Raw genomic sequence first — 20,550 nt, 5'->3', positions numbered from 1 at the left:
TGAATCTCAAATGAACTCGAATTCTGCAATGTTGATATATCCAGGCTCTATTGTCTCCTTTCAGACACAGTATGAACCCTTCCGGTCCCAATGATTACATTATAGAAGCACTTTCACATGTGTGCTTCTTTTACACAAAGGGGTTTCTTGCTTCACCACCATCTGGTCACAAATCAGATCGAGGCAGGAGAATTTAAATTTAGGCTAGCCTTCTTTTTGGGTGTGTTATATTAAGAAACTTTTACTTCAGATATTGGAATCAAGTTTAACTGCAAAGCGAGAACTTTAAAAAGCATGAATCCTAAACAGACCTTTAATTTAAATATACACCAGAAAAAAAAATGTATAAAATACAAATGCTTCCTGTTTAAAATATGACCAGCAAGTAGTATAAATTACAAAAAAATATTTAACAAACTAAAACTTATATTATGTGCTACTTACATACTTTAGCTACTCAAAGCATTTTAATTTTGATCACTCCTTTGAAGAAAGTGTCATGTGGAGATTAAATCGCATGATGGCAAATTCAGTAAAACAGTATTTGAATTTCTGAACTGGTGAGTGTGTGATCCCTGATATAAATTTGGCTGATACCATCATATTAAAGGGGTTCCGTGTCCTAGGCATTTTTCTTAGAAGTAAACTGAGACAAACCCTTCAGAGTATCTGGCACTATATTAGTTAGTTTGTGTTTTTTACTAACACTATAAATGTTAGCCACTCTATACTGTTTGCAATTCTCTTATTGGCACCATGTTTTCTCAGAACTATCACAGGATTACAACTAATGGTACATTATAACTGTGGTGCGTTTAATGTTTGTAGGTCATCTGTAAACTGTGACACTTTGAAAGGCTTCCAGCTGAAGAGAAAAATGATGATGATATAGTAAAGTAATATTTTTATATTTAACAAACAGATTTTCCAGTTTCTATTCAAGCATTTTTTTTGGTTGTTTCATCATGAAAAAGAAAAAGATCATCCGGTGAAATAGCACCTCAGAAATGGCAATTAGAACCACTCAAAAATGGGATGTACAAAACACCCCTTCACAAACTCCCCCCCCTCAAACACGCACACACCTAGTACTTCCATTTCACATACAAGAGAGAACTTATTAAAAATAAACTTTCATTGACCAAGAGAGCAAAAATTTTAGTTTTTCATACTTCAGTAAGATAGACAGTATATGTAGACATCTCAGAACTGAAAAATTTGGAAAGCAACATAGCAACCCACTAAAAAAAATAAAAACATTGCGGTCCTTTTACTAAGGCATGCTAGCTGTTTTAGCGCACGCTAAATGCTAATGCATCCATTATAATCTATGGACACGTTAGCATTTAGCAAACACTAAAACACCTAGCGCGCCTTAGTAAAAGGACCCCATTATGTAGGGAAAAAAAGAATATATAGAGCCTAGCTCCCTATCATACATGTAAAGAATCAACCTCATCAGGTGCATTTCTTTATTTCTTTACTTGGATTTATAACAGAGAAAACTTCATGTAATATTATATTCATTTTTTTAAAATCATCTTTTACTTATTTAAAAAAAAATAATTGCTCTTTGCTTTATAAATTTAGATTGTGCCTTTAGATTGTTGTTACAAATGAGACTTTCAAATGCCTTTTTCAAATGTTAATCCATTCTTTCACTGGTTGCTTGCCCCAGAAAAAAAGGATGATCTTCGTAATCTTAGTCAGGACAAACATAAGTTAAACAAGAATCATATGTATATTTTGCACTCAGAAATATACTTAATACTAATAATAAAGTCAGGATGCATTATAGAAATGCTTATTTCTTGCAGGATTCCAAAAACACTCTAGCAAAGGTGTTTAACTCATACTTCAAAAAAGTAATCAGCAAATGAAAGCCAACTAGTATTTTAAAAAAGTAGTAAAAACCCAAATTCTCTCTGTCTTTATGGTATGAAGAATTTGAATGGTGGTTGTCAATAGAGCAATTCTTATTGTAATCGTACCGGAGACATGGCTCTACACCCAGAAAAGCCTCTCCTCAGTGATACCAACCTCATTAAAATATGAATGAAAAAACAACCCTCATTGTAATGGGAGAAAGCCATTTATCAGACAAAACTTTCAATTTTATCTTTCGCATAATGAGTATGTCAAAAAATCCTTATACTGCTTATATTATATACTAGTGATAAATAGGCCATATTCTCATAATTTGCCTCAAAAATAAAAATATATTCAAAATATTGTCAAAACAGATCTCTTTCTTATTTTGCAGAAATTGTATTAGCTATCAAAATAGACATTTTAAAAGGCAATGCCAATTTTAGAAACCTTCAATTTCTTTTTTTTTTCAAATTGCCAGAAAATCTTGAAACTATATGCAAAACAATTAAAAACACATATTACTCTCATAATAGTCAATTACCAGATGATTCACTTATTGATTTATCATTTTGTCTTTACTGTGTAATGTAATTGTATTTTTATAGGAGAAAATGCATTACTTAAAAAAAAAAAAAACAGGCGTAAAATAGACATTCATTTTGCTGCTTTGATATAGGGTAATTTTATGAAGCATTTTCTCTGTTAAGCATGTTTTATATGAGGGAAAGGGCACTCGCATGAAGCACACACATCATGCAAAGTTGTTCCTAGAGACATAGGGCTCCTTTCACTAAGGTGCGCTAGCGTTTTTAGCGCACACACAAAATTACTGTGCGCTAAACTGCGTGGTACGCTTCTAGAATAACGCCAGCTCAATGCTGGCATTAAGTTCTAGCGCACACAGCAATTTAGAATGCGCTATTCCGTGCGTTAAGGCCCTAACGCACCTTTGTAAAAGGAGCCTATAGGGGTCCTTTTACTATACTGCAGTAAGTGCTGGTGCATGCTTACCACACATGGGACGTGCACTGGCATCCCACAGTAAATTTGCTTTTGCATACATACACCGTGCGCTAAAAAATATTTAGTATTTTCCTCACAAGGGACATGTTACGGGGTGAAGAGTGGGTGTGACAGCGAGTAAGGCACTGCCATGCACTAATTGATTAGTGCTGGGACTCACCACCTACAAAGTAGGTGGTGGTAGGGGCTCACGCAATAAGTTTTTATAATGGCTGAACGATAATGGCAAAATATGTGTGTAGCCATTAATTCAGAAAATGTGCCATTTTTTCAGAAAATGTGCCATTTTTTGGCCACAGCACAAGTGGCCTTAGCATGGGGGAAAGACCTACATAAGGCCACTTTTGCCACAGCTCTAGTAAAAGAGCCCCATAGTTTGGGCGGTGCAAGGGTAGAATTGCAATGCATGCATGTATAAAATACTAAGTGCAATATTGAAGGAAATTGTGAAAGCTTATTTTATAAAAGCACATAGCAATGTTACTTACCGTAACAGTTGTTATCCAGGGACAGCAGGCAGCTATTCTCACTAGTGGGTGATGTCATCCGACAGAGCCCCGATACGGACATCTTGCAAGCATGTCTTGCTTGAAGAAACTCAGAAGTTTCGAGATGCCCGCACCGCGCATGCGCCAGTGCCTTCCCGCCCGATGCTCCGGGCGTGTCTCCTCAGTTCAGGTAGCTAGCAGAGAAGCCAACCCAGGGGAGGTGGGTGGGACGTGAGAATAGCTGCCTGCTGTCCCTGGATAACAACTGGTACGGTAAGTAACATTGCTTTATCCCAGGACAAGCAGGCAGGTATTCTCACTAGTGGGTGACCTCCAAGCTGACCTCAATGGGATGGAGGGAGAGTTGGCAACTTAGGAGAACAAATTTTGTAACACAGTTTGGCCAAACTGCCCATCCCGTCTGGAGAAAGTATCCAGACAATAATGAGAGGTGAACGTATGAACCGAGGACCAAGTGGCAGCCCTACAAATCTCCTCAATCGGTGTCGATCTGAGGAAGGCTACAGAGGCTGCCATTGCTCTGACCCTATGTGCTGTGACCTTACAGGGAAGGGGTAATCCAGCCTGGGCATAGCAGAAAGAGATACAAGCCGCCATCCAGTTGGAGATGGTGCGCTTCGATACAGTTCGTCCCAACTTGTTTGGATCAAAGGAGACGAAAAGTTGAGGAGCAGTTCTGTGTGGTTTGGTGCGATCCAAGTAGAAAGCCAAAGCACGTTTACAGTCCAGAGTGTGAAGAGCTGATTCTCCAGGATGAGAATGAGGCTTTGGAAAGAACACTGGAAGCACAATGGATTGGTTGAGGTGAAATTCAGAGACCACTTTAGGCAGGAATTTCGGGTGAGTGCGGAGGACCACCTTGTCATGATGGAATACTGTGAAAGGTGGGTCCGCCACCAAGGCCTGAAGCTCACTGACCCTGCGAGCAGATGTGAGGGCCACCAGAAAAACCACTTTCCAAGTCAGAAACTTTAGTGGAGCCTTGCTCAGAGGCTCAAAAGGAGGTTTCATAAGCTGAGAAAGGACAACATTTAGATCCCAAACCACTGGAGGCGGTTTGAGAGGAGGATTGACATGAAAAAGTCCTTTCATAAATCTGGAAACCACAGGATGAGAAGAGAGAGGTTTCCCTTGTAGAGGCTGATGGAAAGCCGCAATAGCACTCAGGTGGACTCGTATAGATGTCGACTTGAGACCAGACTGAGACAGATGTAAAAGATAGTCCAAAACAGAGGATAGGGAGGCTCGCTGAGGCTCCTTAGAATTGGAAATACACCATGAAGAAAATCTAGTCCATTTTTGGGAGTAGCATTGACGAGTAGCAGGCTTCCTGGAAGCCTCCAAGACATCCCTCACCGCCTGGGAAAACTGGTGCAGAGTTACGTTGAGAGGAACCAAGCTGTCAGGTGGAGAGACTGCAGGTTGGGATGAAGCAGAGACCCCTGATGCTGAGTAAGCAGTGAAGGAAACACTGGAAGTAGGTACGGTTCCCTGCTGCTGAGTTGAAGTAGAAGGGAGAACCAAGGTTGCCTGGGCCACCGAGGAGCTATCAGAATCATGGTGGCATGTTCGGACTTCAGTTTGACTAGAGTCTTTTGAATGAGAGGGAATGGCGGAAACGCATACAGAAAGCGATTCCCCCAATCCAGCAGAAAAGCATCTGCCTCGAGGTGATGAGGAGCGTAGATCCTGGAGCAAAACTGAGGCAGCTTGAAATTGTGGGGAGCCGCAAAGAGGTCTATCTGAGGCGTTCCCCACTGAGCAAAGATCTGATGAAGGGGCTTGGAGTGGAGTGTCCATTCGTGAGGCTGGAGAAGACGACTCAGTTTGTCCGCCAAGACATTGTCCCTCCCCTGAATGTAGACAGCTTTGAGGAAGGTGTTGTGGCGAACCGCCCAATCCCAGACTCTGAGAGCTTCTTGGCAGAGGGAGGCCGAGCCCGTGCCCCCTTGCTTGTTGACATAATACATGGCGACCTGATTGTCGGTGCGAATGAGGACCACCATGTCGTGAAGCAGATGTTGAAAAGCTTGAAGAGCATTGAAGATGGCTCTGAGCTCCAGAAGATTGATTTGATGGAGTCGGTCCGCACAGGTCCAGAATCCCTGAGTGCGAAGCCCATCCAGATGAGCCCCCCAGGCATAGGTCGAGGAATCGGTTGTGAGAACCTTCTGATGAGGAGGAGTGTGAAACAGCAAACCTCTGGATAGATTCGAAGAGGTCATCCACCAAAGTAGAGACCGCCGAAGAGCAGGAGTGACTATGATGTGTCGAGTCAACGGGTCTGACACTTGAGTCCATTGAGAAGCTAGGGTCCACTGAGGAATTCTGAGATGGAGCCTGGCAAAGGGTGTCACATGAACTGTAGAGGCCATGTGGCCCAGGAGGACCATCATGTGTCTCGCTGAGACGGACTGGCGAGAAGATACAGACTGGCAGAGACGAAGAAGAGCATCCATGCACTGAGGAGGAAGGAATGCTCGAAGCTGAATGGTGTCCAGTACCGCCCCGATGAAGGGAAGGGACTGGGTAGGCTGCAGATGAGATTTGGGAAAATTGATCTCGAAGCCTAGGCTCTGCAGGAAGCAGATCGTGGTCAAGGTCGCCGAAATGACCTTTGGAGCTGACGGGGCCTTGATGAGCCAGTCGTCGAGGTATGGAAATACCTGAAGACCCCTGTTCCGGAGTGCAGCGGCCACCACCACCAGGCACTTCGTGAAGACTCTGGGAGACGAGGACAGGCCGAATGGAAGCACTCGATACTGCAGATGTAGATGTCCCACCCGAAATCTGAGGAACTTGCGGGAGGCCGGATGAATGGGAATGTGAGTGTAGGCCTCCTTGAGATCCAGAGAGCATAACCAGTCGTTCTGCTCGAGGAGAGGGTAGAGAGAAGCAAGAGTCAGCATGCGAAACCTCTCCTTGATTAGGAATTTGTTGAGGGCCCTGAGGTCCAAAATGGGTCGCAGGTCGCCCGTCTTCTTCGGAACAAGGAAGTACCGGGAGTAAAACCCCTGGTTCAGTTGGTCCGACGGGACCGGCTCCATGGCACGAAGCCGGAGCAAAGCCTGAGCTTCCTGGCTGAGTCAAGTTGGAAGGATACTCTCTTGGAGGGTGGTCCGGAGGGACCCGATGGAAATGAAGAGAGTATCCTTCCCTGATGATAGTAAGGACCCAGAGGTCGGTTGTTATGGCCTCCCAGCGATGATAAAAGTGATGGAGGCGCCCTCCGATGGGAAAAACAGGGGGAGGCAGAACGAGGTTGGTTATGCCCTCGACGAGACAGTCAAAAAGGCTGAGTGGTCTTAGGGACAGCAGGCGACTGAGACTTAGGCTGACCCTTCTGGGGAGGCTGGCGCTTCGCCGGTTGCCTCGCAGGTGGAGTTTGCCTCTGATAACGCCGCTGATAAATCAACGGCGGACGAGAAGGTCGAGACTGCTGAGGCTTAGGCTTCGGCCTAAGGATAGATTGGAAGGACTTTTCATGGTCAGACAACTTCTTCGTAACAGTCTCGATGGATTCGTCAAAAAGATCCGCCCCAGCACACGGGACGTTCGCCAGGCGGTCCTGAAGATTCGGGTCCATATCAATGGTCCGCAACCAGGCCAACCGGCGCATCGCCACCGAGCAGGCCGCCGTTCGGGCTGAGAGCTCGAACGCATCATAGCCAGATTGCATTAACTGAAGCCGAAGTTGGGACAGCGAAGCAACCACTTCCTCAAACTCAAACCTAGCCTGGGACTCGATGTAGGGTGTGAACTTCCGAAGCACAGGTAGAAAAAATTCCAAGTAGGCTGCAAAGTGGAAATTGTAATTCAGGACTCGAGACGCCATCATCGAATTCTGATAGATGCGTCGACCAAACTTATCCATGGTTCTGCCCTCGCGGCCCGGAGGCACTGAAGCATAGACCTGGCCAGGATGAGACGGCTTGAGCGAGGATTCGACCAGGAGGGACTGGTGAGAAAGCTGAGGACCCTCGAAGCCTTTATGATGCACCGTGCGGTACCGCGCATCCAATTTGCCAGGGACCGCCGGGATAGAGTAAGGAGACTCGAAGCATCGCATGAAGGTCTGGTCGAGGAGCTTGTGCAGGGGAAGCCGCAAAGACTCTGCTGGAGGACGAGGAAAGTGCATGGTATCGAGGTATTCCTTGGAGTATCGAGACCCAGCATCGAGAGTAATTTCCATGTCATCTGCCATCTGCCTGAGGAACGATGAAAAGGACAGTTGGTCCGCCGTCGCCGGTCTGCGAGACGGACTAGAAGAAGAAGAGGCTTCAGGCTCCAGAGAGGCCTGCGAGCAACAGGACGAGTAGAAAACCTCAGGGTCCTCGAACTCCGGGCCCGGAGGAGGAGACCCAGTCGAAGCAGCATACCCCAACCGAGGCAATTTCTTCTGAGGCGAGACGGTCGAGTGCCGAGAGGAATGCTTCGAAGAATGTCTGGATCGATGCCCCTCCCGATGCCTGGAAGGGGATCGAGCCCGCCTGTGAGAAACTGGTTCAGACGCCGCCAGGGAGCAGATTGGACTCGATGCCGTCGATCGCAGAGGCGGAAGAGTCGGCGCCTCCCCCGACGACGCCCAGGTTTGATAGGGGGTTTGGAAGAACTCGTCCTGCTTCCTGCTATGCCCAGGACTGGGTGGCCCCGAAGGTGGACGCCACACTGAGTCATGGGGCGGAGTAATCGGTTCCAAGGGAGGCAGGTCACTAAACGAGGCTTTCCTCGAGGGGATGGGCTCCAAGGGAGGCATATCACTAAGGGAGGCCCTCCTCGAGGGAATCGGTTCCAAAGGAGGTACAGCGCTAACGGAGGACCTCCTCGAGGACCCGGACACCGCTCGCCGCTCCTCCTCGCCGAGCAACGAGGTCGTGCAGCGAGGAGGAGGAGGAGGGGGCGGTCCGCCCCTCGAAGCCGAAGCTGGAAGGTCACCCTGGATGGTAGCAATCAGCCGAGGCCCCATGGTCTGCATGAGCTCCACGAACTGAGCCTCCAGAAGGGACCGCAACGAAGCCGATATGGAGGGATCCGCACCAAAAGGGGGCCCTTCCGCACGGTCTCCGCGCTCCTTCGGTGCTGCGTGCTTCTGCTTGCCAGTCTTCGGCACCTTGAGCACCACCGGTGGAACTGTCGGGGTCGATACCTGCTCCGAGGAGACGGAGGAAGGCACCAGCACCAAAGCCGGGGCCGAAACCGGTGTGAACGATGCCGGTTTCAGGAGGCCCGAAGCAGCCGGGGAGGCAGAGGGCTTCGCGGAAGGAGTCGAAGCACCCGTCGATGTCGATGTCGAAGCTGCAGGATCCGATGAAGCTTCCATCTTGAACATGGACTCCCACAGCAGACAGCGGCGCTTAAACGCTCTCGCCGTCAAAGTGAAGCAAGGCCGGCATGATTTCGGGAAGTGATCCGGTCCCAGACACTGTAAGCAGCGTCGATGAGGGTCCGTGAGCGAAATCGCGCGCTGGCACTTGCTACACTTTTTAAAACCGGTAATCGGCCGGGACATAGGCCGGAAAAGCTCCGCCGCAAGGTCGAAGGTGCGGGGCCCCAGCCACGCGGCCGACCCGGTATCGGAAGGAAAAATTTTTTTTTTTTTTTTTTTGAAAAAAGAAATCAAAGAAAGAAATAAATGCACAGGAGAGCCAAAAGAACTCAACCCGCGGCAAAATAGAAGGCAAAAAGAAAAGATTCAATGGGCGCAAATTGAAGATAGACTTCTCAGCTCCGCGGAAGAAAAAGAACTGAGGAGACACGCCCGGAGCATCGGGCGGGAAGGCACTGGCGCATGCGCGGTGCGGGCATCTCGAAACTTCTGAGTTTCTTCAAGCAAGACATGCTTGCAAGATGTCCGTATCGGGGCTCTGTCGGATGACATCACCCACTAGTGAGAATACCTGCCTGCTTGTCCTGGGATAATGATGCCTATTGATTGGACTAATGATGGATATTTGAGGTGAATATATCCATACTGTAAAGTTATCTATGAACTATGATTGACGCCCACATTTGAAAATCTATCTCTGTCACTTTACTATAAGAATTTCACTCCTGGCGGAATTCTGTGCACAAAACATAACAAAAAATCCAGATTCTGCAAGTTTGAAAATATTTAAACAATATTTTTGCTTAATTATCCAGAATTTCAGTATTTTAATTAAATTATACTAGAGAAATCAAGGAGCCTTTGAGATTTTCTTGCTTAGTGACTTTCTTTTAGCAGCACTCTTTTATGAAAGCCCACCATAGTGAAATTGGGTTGGTTTGTTTTCAAAGTATACTTTGCCTTTATGTTGTTCAAAAACATTTCTGAAAGCTTACATATGAGGGGGTGCTGAAAAGTTCTCAGCCCAACTTCCTAAAATCTGAGTGTTATTTTGCCGTTGTAGCTGATAAGAGTGTTACTTTATTTTGCAAAAAGTGCCAATTTGCAGAATCGTAATGTAATGTTTTGACATTGTTTCAGGTCACTGATTAAACCATGTCAATGAAAACTGTGGAATTTTCAAATGTGGAACTCTGTGCTATCATGAAATTCCTATTCCTGCAGAAGAAAACTCTAAAGGAAATCCATGAATGTATGATGCAAACATTGAGTGACAAATGTCCATCATACTCCACAATGAAGAAGTGGTGTGCAAACTTTCAGTGTGGAGATTGAGACCAAAGTCTGGGAGACCTCAAACAGTGTCATCTCCTGAAACTGTTGACCATGTCTATGACCTGATTGTGGCAGATCAGCAAATCAGCTAAAACAATTGTTGAGATACTACAGATATCCAGGGAACGCATTGGGTGCATAATCCACAAGCAGCTGGGTATGCAGAAGCTGTCAGCCACGTGGGTGCCCAAATTTGATTTATTTAAAAAAATTTCTAGACCGCCTATGTCTAAGCAGTTTGTTCCAGTAATATATATGTCATTATGTAAACATACAATTTAGATTTATCAATAACACTGCTTCTTTGCTTTTCTCATGAACTTATTATTGTAACAATGTTACCATATCAATGTCAATGTCCTACAATAGTGTATTACGTGAAGTCAACAACAAATAGCTGGGTTTTCAGCAGTTTCTTGAAAGTCATTTGATCCATACATAGTCTCAGGCTCCCAGGAAGAGTTCCACAGTTTCACAGCAGCTACAGAGAACATAGACACTTTCGACCTTACATAGTGAAATGTCTCTTCTTTATCACTAATTAATTGAATCCCTCCCTCAGACCTCATCCTTCTTCCAGGTTGGTAAATTTTCCAGAGACTTTGAAAGCTCAGTGGGGCAGACCAATATAAAACTTGGTGCACTGTTGAAAGCACCTTGTGTTGTAGCCTCTGTTGTAATGGGAGCCAGTGTAATTGTTTTAAGACTAGTGTAATATGAGATATCTTGGATATACTGTACTAGCAATTAATCTAGCAGCAAAATTCATCAATTGCTGTAATGCTTTGTACTTTTGTCTTAGTCAAACCAAGCATGTTGCAGTAATCCAATCTAGTCAGTATTAATGCTTGAACCACAGGTCGAAAATCATATGGTGAAAGCATCCGTTTTAATCTGTATAAAACATGTAACTGTGCATATCCACCTTGAACAACCTTGAGGATTTGTTTTTCCATCAAGAGTGCAGAATCCCAGCAAATACCTAGGATTGTCATCTCTTTCCTCACCTTTGCGTCCCAAAATCATTAAAATTCTCATGGTCTCCACCACTCACAATCATTATCTCCGTCTTACTAACATTCAATTGCAACCCGTGATCAGACATATAGTTGATTTAATTCTATCTCGACTTCTTGGTGCTGTTTCTTTATAGGAAAAAAACCCAAAGGATATCATCTGCATATAACCTATAATAACACCTAAGATTCAAAATATTCTTCTAATGTTGCCATATAGATACTGAATAACAACACAGATAGCACTGATCCTTGAGGAATGCCCTTCTTCACTATCTATCTTTCACATATCAATTGACCCTTGCAAACACAGAAGGATCATCCTAACAAATAGGAAGAAAACCAATATTTGATAACTTCAACAACAGTAACTCCAAGTTTACCGTGTTAAAGGCCCCAGAAACATCTAAGGAAATCAAGCAATAAGATTGACATTTCTCTCAAGTCCTTTTCTTAAGGTATCAACAACAGAAGTCAACAATAATTTAACACTGCGAGCCTTCCAAAATCCAAATTGAAAGGGGTCCAAGCACCCTACCAACTGAATATACTCCTCCAACTGCTGTAAAGCCAATTTCTCTATTACCTTCCCAAAGAAAGGAACCACAGAAATTGGACAGTAGCTAGACATCTGTTCTATTTCTAACCCTTTCTTTAAAATGGTGTTTATAGTAGACTGTTTACATTCTTCAGGGAAACATCCCTCAAATGATTTAACTATATTAGTTACAAACGAAGATAACTGCTTGGCCAATGAACGCATGACTCTAGTATTGCAAGAGTCAAGTAAGGATCTTGTGGGAGTGGCATTTGCAATTACTTTAATCACTTCCTCTTCATCTATTTGTCAAAACGACTAACACATGTGTCCATTACCTTTAGACTCGAAAATCGGATCTGCACACAAAATATCCTCTAAAATTATACCCCCGCTCATTCTGTCAACCAAGTAATTAGCGTACTCATCTACCAATGGATGTAAATTATTACTAGAGGCATCATCCCCTTCAACCAGATACCATACTGTTTGAAATAATTCTCTGGGTCGATATTGGGCAAATTTTATCCGATCTTGGAAAAATTTGCTTTGAATATTCTCACATAAGGACTTGTATATTCCAGTAATTTAATACAATAACTATCATAATCCTCTTTATCTCCTGATTTTCTCCATTGTCTCTCCGATTTCCTCAACTCACGTTTATGCTCAAATATTTGAATGATGATGAGAAATGACGTTGCATGAACACTTCCAAGTTGATTTCATTGCATTTTCAGAGAACTGGTGCAAACCTTTTGGAACAACTATTTACTACTGATGAAACATAGTTACACCGCTATGATCCTGAGAAAAATAATCCATGCAATGGCGGAACTCAGGTTCTTCAAGGCCAAAAAAATTAAAGATTGAAAAGTTAGCAGGAAAGGTCATGGTCACAGTGTTTTGGGATCAGTAAGGTGTTGTAATGACTATCTTCCAAGGGGCCAGTTAATACAGAATACTACTGTAACTGGCTGTACTAATTAAAGGAAGCACTGAAAGAAAAAAGGAGAGGGAAGCTGCAGAAAGTTTTGCAAGATAATGCACTTACTCACAAGGCTAGCAAAATGATGGATGTTTTGACATAGTTGGGGTTTTAGTGCATAGTCCATCTACCCTACTCACTAGATCTTGCTCCATCTAACTATTTTCTATTTTCAAACCTTAAAAAGAGTTTTCTTGACAATTTTTGAGTGATTTGGAGGCAATTAAGCACAGTATTTTAGTGACCAGAGTGTATTTTTGGAAGGGTTACAGAAACTTCAGACACAATGTGCCAAGTGTGTTGAACTTAGGGATGAATATGTAGAATAACTTGTAAGTTTCATAGTTTCACGTCACTCCTTTCTTGGTTGGGCTTTTTGCACCCCCTCATATTTCAATAACTTCAGAATAAAAAATTTTTTTTCTATCTTTTCTTGTCTAATCAGTTTATTTTTCTATTCACGGTCCCAGAGTCCCTTTTCTGCTTGCCTGTCCATTTTGTTCCTCTGTCCTTTCCAGTATGTTCCTCCCGTCTCTAACCTGAGCTTCTCCTCTCTGTGTCCCTCTCCATTCCCCTGCATCCATCATCCCTGTCAGAATCACCCTTTTCAAGCAATGTTATGTCTAGCAGTCTTTCTATGCCCCTGTTTCAATGCTCTCTCCCCATCAAGCCTTCTTCTCTATTATCTGTTCAGCACTGCTTCAGTGTCCCTGTCTCTATAAGTATTCCCTAGCTAGGATCTCTTCACTATGTTTCTGTGCCTCTCAGTGTGCAGGACCTTCCACTCCTGAGCCAACATCTCTCTCACCCCCGTCCCTCCCCCTAGCCAACATCTCTCACCCCTGTCCCTCCCCCTTAGCCAACATCTTTCTCATCCCTGTCCCTCCCCCTAGCCAACATCTTTCTCACCCCTGTCCCTCCCCACTAGCCAACATCTTTCTCACCCCCGTCCCTCCCCCCTTGCCAACATCTCTCTCATCCCTGTCCCTCCCCCCTAGCCAACATCTCTCTCACCCCGTCCCTCCCCCCCTAGCCAACATCTCTCTTACCCCTTTCCCTCCCTCTAGCCAACACTCTTCTCCCTGTCTTCAATCAAGTATTCGGGGTACCTCAGCAACAATTCCAATCCACAACCTGTCACAAGCTCTGCAGGCTTCCCTCTACCGTGGTACCACCTGAAGAAAGAGGAAGTGGCATTAAAAGGGAAGGAATGCAGTAGAGCAGGGGTGTCCAATGTCGGTCCTCGAGGGCCGCAATCCAGTCGGATTTTCAGGATTTCCCCAATGAATATGCATGAGATCTATTAGCATACAATGAAAGCAGTGCATGCAAATAGACCTCATGTATATTCATTGGGGAAATCCTGAAAATCCGACTGGACTGCGGCCCTAGGGGACCGACATTGGACACCCCTGCAGTAGAGGGAAACCTGTAGAGCCCGCACAGGTTGCCTAAAGATGTTATGACAGTGATTCAGACCACAGAAAGTCTGTGCCGATGCAATTCTGGGCTGCAGCAGAGATTCTGCACAGAACACAGGTATTCTGCATGTCTAGGGGATTTTGTGCAAATTCTGCATTGCACAGTTGCACAGAATTTTGCCAGGAGTGGCATTTGTCCAAAAATAAGTACTTATTGAACTTGTCACATAGGCATCCTATTATAAAATTACCACCAGAGTGCAGCCAGTGCTTATATGTCTTTTCCTACAGCTGATTTAGATGAAACAAATGTGATTTTTTATTGCATGTATGGTTTAATGAGTTTTGAAATTATTTTTAAAGATTAGTTAAAAGTCTGAATTTAGTAGCAAAAATGCATACTGCTTTGCTCTAGGCTAGAACAGAAGGAACATGAATGCACTGCTACTCCAAACGCTGATGGGATCTATAATTAGCTATTATGTTAATTGAATCCACTGTGAGTTTGTTGTATAAGATTTCTTCATAAAATATGCAAATTGCTTCTAAGGTTTCATTTTCTTAGATAATATAATTAGAAACCTTCCTTTGCAGCGAATTTTAATGAGGCATAATTAAAGGTTTGTAAAATATTGTGTACGTAATAGAAAACTGATAAAACATCTGGGTTCAGTCAATACAAGTGACACTGTATGCATTCATTCAGACACAAACTACAAATGCTGAACAATTTTTAAAGTTACAACATTTTAGCCTTATAGTTCATTTACGCTGGGTTTTACTAAATGGCGCTAGAGGTTTTTAGTGTGGGCTGAAGAATTCTATGAGCATCGGCGCATTTTCTTCGCCAGCCTGGGCTAAAAACTTATAGCGCCATTTAGTAAAAGAAGCCCTTAAGTTTTGGGGCACAAGAGTGAATGTACAGAGGTACAGAAGACACAGGGCCTTATTCCAAAAGAACTTTTCCTCATTCTGCATCTATGAAAAAAATATTTATTGAATAATCTAAAATCTTTAGTGCAAATGGAGACAATCATATTTCTAATATACCATGTCAAAAGCAAAATGTTGTACTCGAAAAATGCTTTCTGAACATTCAAGTCTGCTGCATTTAAACATAACTATTTTAAGCTAGCATTTAAATTGATATCACTAATAAATATACTAGAAGCAGAAGAACACATGCTTCTATTTTCATAGTCTAATCAGCTCAGTCATGCTTTTAGTGCAATATCCTTAAAATTGTAATTTTTGAACTCATATCCAATTAGGGAATTATTTGCAAGGAAAGCCTCTGTAATATTCCAGAGCCGTTCTAAAACTCATCAGTGATACATACTTTGTAAGAAACAGTACTTACTGCCATCTCTGAGCTATTAATTTAGTTATTTTTAAAAATGTGTCAAAATGTATTTATTGTATAAACACAGATTTTTTTTTTTTAAAGAGGTCTTTCTCTACATTCTTTTATCCACTTGGAACTAAAACATCTGAAAGCATCCTGTAATAAGCTGAAAGAATATCTGGAACTACAAATGCATTTATTGCAGTTATGAAATTTGATATGTTCCACTTGGAAAAATCGCTATTTTATTGATTTCTGTCGCTGATGGTGATAAGACCATGGGCCCCTTTTATAAAGCTGCAGTAGTAAGTCCTGGCTCAGCAAAAGCAATGCAGCCCATAAATGAATGGGATGTGTCACATTTGCCGCATACTACTACAGCTTTGTAAAAGCTACTACAGCTTTGTAAAAGGGGCCCTATATTATTATGTGAGACTCACTATGCTGAGACCAGGTCTTTGGCTTTTTTCATAGTAAGTCTATTGTTATGGAATACACTTTCAGGAATTTTATGGATATGCAGTAGTAAAAGTAATTTAAAGAAACTTAACAGTTCTTTGCATAAGCATTTTGGGCCAGATTCTAATAATGGCGCCGTAAAGCATCATTAAGCATCCTAATGCCACCTAACTTAATTGTTTTAATTGGTGCAGTAATTTACTGTGCTGATTAAAAACCAATTAAAATGCTGTTAAAAAATGGAGGCGCCCAAACCCAGCACTATTCTCCTGTCTAAGAAAGTGGCCTTAGGCGCCATTTGGTGCCTTCTTAGATGCGATTCTTGTGAAAGGCAGGCACCTGAAATCAAGTTTATTAATTCTTGATATCCCGCAAATCATATAATTAAGTGGCTTACAATAAAAATAGATACAAATAACAAATAATGTTAAAAATAAAACAATAAATAATAAAATAATTATAAAAACAACGTGTAACACAAGAGAATAGGAGAAGAAATACAATGTATAATAGGAAAGATTTCATCTTATATACAGTCGACTCCACCTAAGTGCACGTCAATTAAGCGCACTGTGGCGGGGCCAGGGATAAGACTAGCGCTGGCAACCCGGCTCCCGCCCCAGACGCAGGACGGAGCGCTCCCTGGAGGACTCCCGCTGGATAATCCCAGTAGAAAGTACAATACACTGCTCACTTTGTAAAGTTCAGATTTTTCTTTTTATTATCCCCAATTCAGGGCACTGGGTCTCAAATAGTCCCTCTTGGCTGAGTGGACTTGAAACAAATAATACATCAGCAATGCTTCTCCTTTATAAGAGAGTCCAGACTGCTGTTCAGGCAGATAAACCAAAAATAAACAAAAACGTTTTTTTCTTCAGTTTCACCAATTGTGCCTGTGGATACTTCAGGAAGCTTTTCCCACCTGAAGTACAATGCCCCCACTACCCTTATGCTCCTGGGGTAGGGGCTGGGGAACCATCCACCCTTTGGCTTACTGGGTTAAAGACCCCACCCAAAAGTTCTCCTATTCAGGGCTATGTAACGTCAGGTCACTGAATTCCCGTTCAGGCTTTTCTCGGAGGTTAATTAGGGTTCCCCCCTCCTTCACTCTCTCTTCAAGGCCTATCTCTCGGGCTCTAATTGACACATTCACACTTCCTTACAGTCCTGCCTAAGGGAGAAAGAACGCTGCACAGAAAGACGTTAACTTTCATTCCCCTCCCCCATTCATTACCTTATTGACTGTAGTTAGATAGGAGATCCCAGGCTGCCAGACTGCACTCCATTTCACTTCCTTCAGAGACCTCTATATCTATCTCCATTAGGGACTCCCCGCTCTCTGAGGCTGGATAGGAATTCCCTTCAGGGGCAGCTACCGGCCAGCCCTGCTCTGGAAGCCTTTCTCCTCCCTTGAGCTTCTGTCTGGGAGCCAGAAGTTTGTTAATTCGTGAGGGCTGTAGGACAGCCTGTTCTTTAGCCCTGGACTGTGAAAGAAAACTCCTAGCTGTTTCCTTCCTACTCTGCACGGCACGTCTCTCTCTTGCAGTTCCTGAGTTCCCCTGAGTGTTCCCAGGTGTGTTGGTTTTATGCTGCAGGCTCGTTCCCATTCTCCCTCTGGGTTCATCTTGCCTGTCAGCTCTGCCCCTTTCCTTAACCCTTCCTGGGCTAGTTTTCTTTACCAGAGGCTTTATTGGAGAACTGCCCAAGGAATTATAAAAGGGATTATAGTGCCCTAAATCAGGTATTGTGGTTTCTGCCCTTCTCTCTCTGCCTTGCCCTGCCTGTTGGCTCTTTGTAATAGGAACAGGATTAATGGGCATCTTCCTGGGCTTAGGAATAGGGGCAGCCCTTTGCCTGGCAGGGTTTAAAACCGGGTTTAAACTGGTGACAGGAGCTTCCCTGTCACAGCACGCTTTGGTTATCTGTAGCTTACCACCATGGTCCCATTTTTTTTACATTAAAGTCAATGGACGTAAACTCCGGATAATTGCAAATTGGATAAGCACACAAACCGCTTATGCGTAATGATGTTATAGGTCCCACCTCAATTTGTTCACTCCGGTTAAAAGCAATCACATTTTCACGTTGATGATCCACATGTTTCAGATCAGCAGTCTAGGCCTGGCCAGGTGTTCGAACTTTCAAAACTGCACCATAGCGTCTCGTGGAGAAAAACCTTTGTCTTTGGCTGAACGTGTTGATGTCTTAGAGACTTGACCAAAAGGAGAGTCAGGTCGCCATTGCAAAACATTACAGCGTTCATCCTAGCCAGATTTCTCGGATTCACAAAAAAAAAAAAAAGCAAGCCATATTGAAAGACTAGCAAAACAACAGCAATCCTACCAGGAAACAGAAAAGAATTGAGCTTGCGAGAAAAATGAAGGTGCTCGACCCTCTTCACATGGTATGGGAGGCATGGAGTCAAGTCTCATCATCCAAGATTTCAAATTGCTATCGATGGGCGAACTTCATTCACACATCTGATGAGACAACTGAAGCTGACACTTTGTCCATCGAACTCCCTGTCGGACTCTCGCCAGAAGTGTTTGAGATGTATGTCGCCGTTGACAATGATGTGCCCACATCATCTGACAGCACTAATTCCGATATCTGTACAGTCATAAAGGACACTGCAGACAACCAGAGTCTGATGAGGACGGAGATACTGCTGCGGTCATCACGACTAATGAAATACCTGCATAAATTGTTTCCTTCTCAGATGCGCTGAAGTCCCTACACATGCTGCGTTGTTATCTGGAGATAAATGGATGTCACGACTATGGCCAGTTTTACAGCATCAGTAGTCAGATACACAGCATGAATTGTGCAATCTGCGTGCAGAAAACAATGACTGATTATTTCAGTAGAATGTTAGTTTAAAAAATATTTACAGTGTACTGTATTGCATTAGACGGAACAGTGCTGTTTCTAAAACTGAATTGTTTTATGTGTGTTTTATGCTAAATAAAAGTTTTATTGCATTTGACTACAGCATACTGTGATTTTTCATGACTAAAAAGTGGTACTCCGATTAAGTGCACACTCCATTTAAGCGCATGTCCATTTAAGCAGAGTCGCCTGTACCATATCATCCCTAAAGAAATAGGAATTGACACGGTTTACAAAAATTAATATAAAACACTTCTTAAAGATTTGATAGAAAATAAAAAATTATACAGGCCTATATTTCCGGCGCCTACCTTTCATGTAGCCGTGATTCTGCAAATTGTGCCACTACGTCACTGACATGCAAATGGTGCCATGCTTGAAGGCGCAGACAGATAAGTGCCATTTACAGAATCCGGCCCTTTATGCATTACAGCTGTTATTATCCTGTAGCTGAAAAGTTTATTAGAAGAGTTCTGTATTGTTATGTTGATGTTTCTGTGTATGTAGATTGTAATCTGCCTAGGCTATAGGTAGACTATAAGTTTTTAAAATAAATAGGATTGTGGTAGGAGGGGTGAGAGACTATAGTTGGAACGGTAGTAGCTTGTTCATTTGGTATAGGAGACTTCTGCTTTTCTATTGTTAAAACCAGTGAGGTATTCGTCGGTTTGGGTGCTTTGGCTATGGTGGAATGGTAGACTGTTCTTCTATGTCCTTTAGGATGTTGGTTTGTATTATAACCTGTTCTGTTTATACTATGGGAAAAGACAGGGAAGGAAGAAAAGGAGGAGTAGAAACATAGAAACATAGAAATTGACGGCAGAAAAGGGCCACAACCCATCGAGTCTGCCCATACCAACTCCCTGATTCTTACTCCCCTATAGATCCCACATGAATATCCCATTTTCTCTTAAAATCTGACACGCTGTTGGCCTCAATCACCTGCTGAGGCAGCTCGTTCCAATGATCGACCACCCTTTCGGTGAAGAAGTACTTCCTAGCATCACCTTGAAATTTCCCTCCCCTGATTTTCAGCGAGTGTCCTCTGGTTACCGTGGGCCCTGTAAGATTGAAGATATCATCTTTCACCTCTATACGCCCCGTGATATATTTAAAGGTCTCAATCATGTCCCCCCTCTCTCTTCGCTCCTCCAGTGAGTACATCCACAGTTTTTTTAACCTTTCTTCATACGTGAGATCCCTGAGCCCCAAGATCATCCTGGTAGCCATTCGCTGAACCGACTCAATTCTCAACACATCTTTCCGGTAGAGTGGTCTCCAGAATTGAACACAATACTCGATATGAGGTCTCACCATGGATCTGTACAGTGGCATTATGACTTCAGGTTTTCAGCTGACAAAACCCCTACGGATGCAGCCCATCATTTGTCTTGCCTTGGACGAAGCCTTCTCCACATGATTGGCAGCCTTCATATCATTGCTAATGATCACTCCTAAATCACGTTCCACCGTGGTCCTGGACAAGGTTTCACCATTTAGTGTGTAAGTTCTGTGTGGATTTTTTTTGCCTAGGTGCATTACTTTACATTTTTTAGCATTGAAGCCTAACTACCAAGTTGATGACCACTGTTCCAGCTGCCGTAGGTCCTGCGTCATAAAGTCAGGCACACTGTTTTTGTCTACTATGTTGCATAGTTTGGCGTCGTCGGCAAACAGTGATACTTTTCCTCTAAGCCCTTGGGTCAAATCTCCTATGAATAAATTGAATAGAATCAGCCCTAAGACGGAGCCCTGAGGTACTCCACTCGTCACTGCTGACGTTTTGGAGGGGGTACCATTTACCATCACCCTTTGAAGCCTACCATCTA

The 20,550-nt window shown here is 43.4% G+C and overlaps 1 protein-coding gene across 8 annotated transcripts in view; it reads right to left on the bottom strand.

Annotated features, from left to right (window-relative positions):
* CNPY1 (canopy FGF signaling regulator 1) overlaps positions 1-20,550 on the bottom strand; it is a 164,595-nt gene that overhangs the window by 13,496 nt on the left and 130,549 nt on the right. The gene's annotated exons all lie outside the window — the stretch shown is intronic.

This window comes from Geotrypetes seraphini, chromosome 2 (assembly GCF_902459505.1).
Source record: "Geotrypetes seraphini chromosome 2, aGeoSer1.1, whole genome shotgun sequence".
In the NCBI taxonomy this organism is placed as follows: Eukaryota; Metazoa; Chordata; class Amphibia; order Gymnophiona; family Dermophiidae; genus Geotrypetes; species Geotrypetes seraphini.
Note: the sequence above shows the minus strand (reverse complement) of the source record. Positions and strands in the feature narration are given on the sequence as shown.